Raw genomic sequence first — 6,061 nt, 5'->3', positions numbered from 1 at the left:
TGTTATAACCCTTTGCACCATTGGCTGCATCCTGGCCAGCAGCAACCAAGAGCTCCAACTCTTCTTTAGTTGCTTCTGGCTCATAATGTTCCTCTCGAGACTTGTCCTTTGCTTTCTCTTTGGCCTTCACCTTCGGTTTCTTCATGGGCTTAACTTCTTCGTCCGACTTTTCACCATCAAGGAAATCATCAGCGCTATATTGGTCACTATAGCCATCGTCATCCTTTGACCACCTCTTTCTAGCCTTCCACTTCTCCTTCAATTTTTCTTGGTGCATCTCCCAGACAGTCTTTGTCTCAATGCTCTTTCTCTCAAGGATACGTTTGCTCAGGTCCTCGAGCCCCATGTTGAATGTTATCTCCATGTCCTCGTCATCTGTTCGTTCCTCTTCAGATTTATTTCCTTGTTGTAGTAAACGAGCCAACCTTTCCTCATTTGTTAACTTACTTTTCGCTACACCATTTGGCAGAGACTCGTCATTGGAATCATCTACATCATCTTCTGATGCACTGCCACCACTTGCTATATATTTACCATAGCCATCAAACTGCAACAGAAAGAATACAAGACGTCGAAGTTGGATAAACAAAGTAGAGGACAAGAAACAATAACCAACAGATGGAAACTTTTCATGAGACAAACGAGTAGAAACATGCCTGCCATCATTATCAAGTTATATGATTTTGTAAGAAACTCACAGTTGTTCAAACAAGATATGAAAAAAATAAAAGAGTTTTGGATGATATTGTACTTATTCCTTTATTATTCACTAGTGCTGAAAGCCTATCTTGAGTCTTGACAGTTGACACAGGGTTTTCGTCCCTTGACATTTATACATTCAAAGAGAAACTAAGTTTTTAGTTTTACGTTAGCAAATAAAATAATTTAATTAAAATACTAGAGCTGACCTCGTGTTTGAACTTTTGCATCAAGATCTTACGCTCTGGTTCATCATCATCCCAGGTGGACTTAACTTTGGTACGCTGCAAAGCAGGAGTCTCAAAATCAGGCGCCTTGTAACTCAGAGGTGCCTGCACCAAGTCAAACAAGTTACCAACTGAAAAGACCTCTTTTAGTACTACGACTGAAAGGCAGAATGACGGAGGGGACGGGATCGGGCAAAAGCTTTTGCCAATAAGCTCAGTGGACTCATGCAGAGTCGATTGCCCTCTGGTGATCAAGTGTTGAAGCGGCATGGACCAGGAGATGGCCAATGTCCTTTATTTGGTTATTATGTCCCCGGCAAAGGTGCAGGTGTCCGTGCTCTGAAGCTTCAACGAAATCTCGGTGGAGAAGGACAAATCGTGATTTTTCTGATTTGTTGTAGGTTCCTTTTTGTAAAACAAGAGGTGATGTGTTTTTTTAGTTCTTTATTACGAGGTCCTCTGTGTAATTTAGGGTATAATCCCACCGACCAGTTTTAATGCAGTTTCTGGGTCCTTCATTTGGGACCCTTCCCTTGTTCAGAAAAAAATATAGATGCATATACGATCTATTCAAGTAATATACCTCTGTAGCTACATCACGAGCAGGATATTTGAACTCCCTAGAGTCATCAAGAAATTGCAAATGGAACACATTTGCCGTTTTCAAGAACTCGGTACCATCAAGAGTTGTGTATAGGTGATCTGCAGTTGCAACGGAATCACACACCACAACTGCATAGTAGTACCTGCAGCAAGATCAATATAATCATCAGAGAGGAGAACAAAGACCCTTGGCAAGTAGCAACATTTTCATATGGTAAATATCAATGATGGATAGACAAGGCCATAGACATATGCGCACAATCCCAAACATGTGAAGGAGAAGCCGCCATAGTTACATTTACACAACTGGAGTGGATCCTCTCGATGTAGCTTTTGTGATACGGATGAAACAGTCAAACACCTCTTTCTCGATTGTCCTTTGGCAAAGATTCTTTGGCAATCAGTTAACATTGCCTTCAATATTACTCCACCGAATAGTATTAGCACGTTATTTGGGACGTGGTTGGATGGGATTGAGTCCTAAACAGCAAGACACATTCGTGTAGGAGTATGTGCTTTATTATGGGCTATCTGGAATTGCAGAAATGTTTTGGTCTTTAACAAAACAACAAACACTTACTTTTTGTAGGTTATCTTCCGAGCCACTGCGTGGATCTGTATGTGGTCGTTACTCACTCCGACGGAGGCCAGGGAGCGTTTGGTTACTGGATCTATCCGACGGAAGATGATAGCACGGGATATTTTCAGCCGGTTTGGATGGCGGTCATGTAATAGGATAGACTATTAGTTTTCTTATCTCTCTTTTGCCAGCCAGTTGTGGCTTTTATTTTGGTTTCTTAGCTCTTTGTGAGCAGCTTTTGTTTGAGACTTTGAGACTATTGTTGAACCTGTTTTTATTTGCTAATAAAGGTGGCCGTATGCATCATTCTGATGCAGAGGCTGGGGATGTCCCCTTTTCAAAAAAAAAGTTACATTTACACAGGATCTGAACATTTTTATATTTTAATTAGCAAGAGAATATTATGGAGTGTATTGTTAAAAAAATCATTCAAACTCTTCTCGGTAAGTCCCAGACAAATAGAAGTAAACAAGATGATAATCAACAAAGGTATCTCTATGCTTTGTTGCTAACCTGAGTTTGTTTAGCTCATAAGTACGGAGCTTGTTGTTCTCAGTCTCATAGTCAAGGTCACTATCTTCTTTGCCATCATCGTCATCATCGTTGTTATCATCTTCCCCATCATCATCACCATCACTATCAGCGCCAATAAGAGCAGAAGGGCCTTGAGTTGCCTCAATGTTCATGCACTTCAGTCCAAATTCTGTTGGATATACCCAAACTGATACAACTCGCCCACCTTTCGGGATACAGGATGTCATGACCATATACAAGTCCACCGCCTGTTGAAAGGGCAAAATAAAGGAACACAATATCATTGAGCCCAAGCAGCCGAAGAGAATTTTTCATGACCAACACAAATTATAAATGCCAAGGGGTTTGTTCCATTGTTTGGATCTCCAATTAAGCAAAATACAGGATTTCGTTCAGTTAAATACGGACTATTATCAAAATATTTTGTTGGGGGTGCTGCAAAAATCATAGAAAGTGCTTGAATACTTAACCAAACAAACAATACACATACAAATGCAAAAAACAATCATTACAAGTGTGTTTGAGTAATGGGCATTTCTTTGTGAAGTTTTGGATTCAGTTCCACTCTAAGGGTTCAAATTTAAATTCCTTACCGAAACAGATCCTTAGGGGTAAGTTTGCACGGATGTTCTGAGATATTGGCAATTAGCACACCTGCAACACAAAGAAATGATGATGTTTGCGCTGATTTGGGTATACATAAATATGGACACATTTTAACTATATACATCATTGTGTGAGGATGTCTGGACCAAAGAACCCAGTAATTTGACAGCACTTCAGAATTTGTTCTTAATGCTGAATATCTACATTTGGTGCATTATCTCAACTAAAAACAGGCGGATTTTAGTGATACAGATTTCACCTGTTCTCAACAAAACAAGAAGATGACAAATGAAAACATCTTTAAGGTAAACAACATGAATCTATGCATCGTACTTCAACCTAACAAACTAACAAAACAACATAGTTTTTTTTTTCAGAACTCCTTACTGTCTTATATTACTTTACAAAGGGAGTATTTAATAAACTGCCATCTAAACAACCCTTAAAGGTTTTATATAAGTCTGCCATAAACACACAAATGCACGACGGAAGAAATGCATATCAACCTCACAGAAAAGGAACAAGTTGGCCTCAAAACACATTCGATTCTGATGCAACTCAAATAATAAAACTGCCTTTTGAACATGGCTGAAATTGTTGAGGCAGACGGATTACTTGTCAAGATAATAGAAATTTGAACTGGCATGCACCTTAATATGATCCCAGTCCATATTCACAACAGCAAGCCTGTGAGTTTCCTTGTCAATCACAGGTGCATCATGATGCCTCGCCATCAAGTAATGAGCAATGTCACAGCCCACAGAGTACTGCAAAATAAGCAAATGCATATTAATCTGTGTGCTTTTCTAGGAATGAAGCTGACAGATTTGGAAGGGAAACATCACCTGGTCATTGTCGTCCTCCTCTACCTCGTCATCGCTACTGGAACTCTCTTCTTCCTCTAGCCCATCCTCTTCTTCCTGCTCATGATCGAAAATGTTTTACGCAACCATGGTTTAGCCGAACCTACGCTCAACACCATTGATTTCTGTACACTATTCCTGAGGATCCATGCATGATTGATTAAAAAATGCAGTTTGCATGTATGTCTATTCATGAGGATCCATACATGGTTGATTAAAAAATATAGTTGACATGTATGTCATAGATCCACATGTAGTAGGATGTTAAATCGTATGGCATAGACAGTGGCGGAGCCAGGAAAACTTAATAGGGGGGCCAACTGATGTTAAATCATGTTGGGGAGGGCCAAAGCCAGCAAAATCATCATAATACACAATATTAGCAGCAGATAATCCCTCATGTAGTGGCAAAATCTGCATGTTGACCTGGGCCGGGGCCCCTGCTAGCACCCCCCTGCCTCCGCCACTGGGCATAGACCATAGGTTCGGCTGAACCATGGTCGTGAATCACGTCTCTCGCTCATGATCCTCCTCCTGACAAATCAGCTCCTCCTGTTCCGCCTTTTCATAGTCCTTCTCGTCCCCCTCATCTTGGCTGAGATAGTAATGCAGCATGGGGTTCTCCCTGTCCCTGGCGCTCTTCTTGCGGCGTCTGCTGCGCTTGTCCACCGGCGCCGCCGAAGAATCGAACATGGGGTCCGTGAGCATGGGGGTCATGAACCTCGAGTCGAGGGCCACCTTGGCCTCCTTCCGCCGCATCGGCCGGAACCTCGGGTCGGTCCGCGCCGCCGCGAACCGCTCGTCCTCCGTCGCCCGCTTCATCTTCGAGTCGAGGGCCTCCTTCCGCCGCATCGGCCGGAACGTCGGGTCGGCCCGCGCCGCCTCGTACCGCCCCTCCTCCGTCACCCGCTTCGTCTTCGAGTCGACATGCTTCACCTCAACCGAGCCTGCCACCGTAGCGTCGATCAGGAGCAGGATCTCGAGTCGGGGGCGAGTGGCGGTGGGGGTGGATGCGGGAGAGGTTGTGGCGGCGGGTGAGGGACAAGGGCACCGATAACGCTACACGCTTATATCGAAGAAGAAAATGGCATGAAATTCATAAATTGCGTGATTGGCGACCAAAGGTGGCCAACGGCCGGCTTTATGAAAAAATATTAGGAAAAGTAAAACGGGTCATGCCGTACCAGCACGTGGGCTCTAGGTCGCGACCCAGGCATTGCACATGGCAGGAGCCACAAGTCTCGAAATCACTAATTAAGAAATATTTTTTGCAAAGAACACTTCACTTTTCTAAATCGCGACAAGTGATGTACATGCAATGCGTCACTTGTCGCAATATGGAAGTTTTCCCTTTTTTATAGATCTGTTTATTCAAAACGTTTTATCTCTTAAACCGTGCGTCCAAATCTCGAACCGTTTTTACTATTGGATTTCTCGCATCGAGATCTTCTAAACTAGATCCCATGTTGATATATTTTGACGAACTTTTTTTACGAAAAAAAACCGGACGAAAAAACCGAACCGGGAGCATGATTTTTTTCTCTTTTTGAAAGAGGCACGCCCACGCATCTCATGAAATCACAACCGTACCTCTCGTGGAAGCAAAACCACGACTCTCGTGGAAGGAAAAAAACAAAAAACGCGTTTTTTTTCATTTCCAAGAGGCACGGCCGTGACTCTCGCGAAGGCACAACCGTGCCTCTCACGAAAGCAAAACCGTGACTCTCGCGAAAGAAAAAAACAAAAAACACGTATTTGTTTCCCTTTCCTAGAGGCACGGCCGTGACTTTCGCGAAAGTACAACCGTGCCTCTCGCGGAAGCAAAACCGTGACTCTCATGAAAGAAAAAAAACAGAAAACGCGTTTTGTTTTTCCCTTCCCTATAGGCACGGCCGTGACTTTCGTGAAAGCACAACCATGCCTCTCGCGGAAGCAAAATCGTGACTCTC

At 43.0% G+C, this 6,061-nt stretch overlaps 1 pseudogene; it reads right to left on the bottom strand.

Moving 5' to 3' along the window:
* Positions 1–4,956, bottom strand: part of LOC123129431 (pre-rRNA-processing protein ESF1-like) — an 18,902-nt pseudogene extending 13,946 nt beyond the window's left edge.
* Between the last annotated feature and the right edge of the window lie 1,105 nt (positions 4,957–6,061).

Source organism: Triticum aestivum, chromosome 6A, assembly GCF_018294505.1.
Source record: "Triticum aestivum cultivar Chinese Spring chromosome 6A, IWGSC CS RefSeq v2.1, whole genome shotgun sequence".
NCBI lineage: Eukaryota > Viridiplantae > Streptophyta > Magnoliopsida > Poales > Poaceae > Triticum > Triticum aestivum.
Note: the sequence above shows the minus strand (reverse complement) of the source record. Positions and strands in the feature narration are given on the sequence as shown.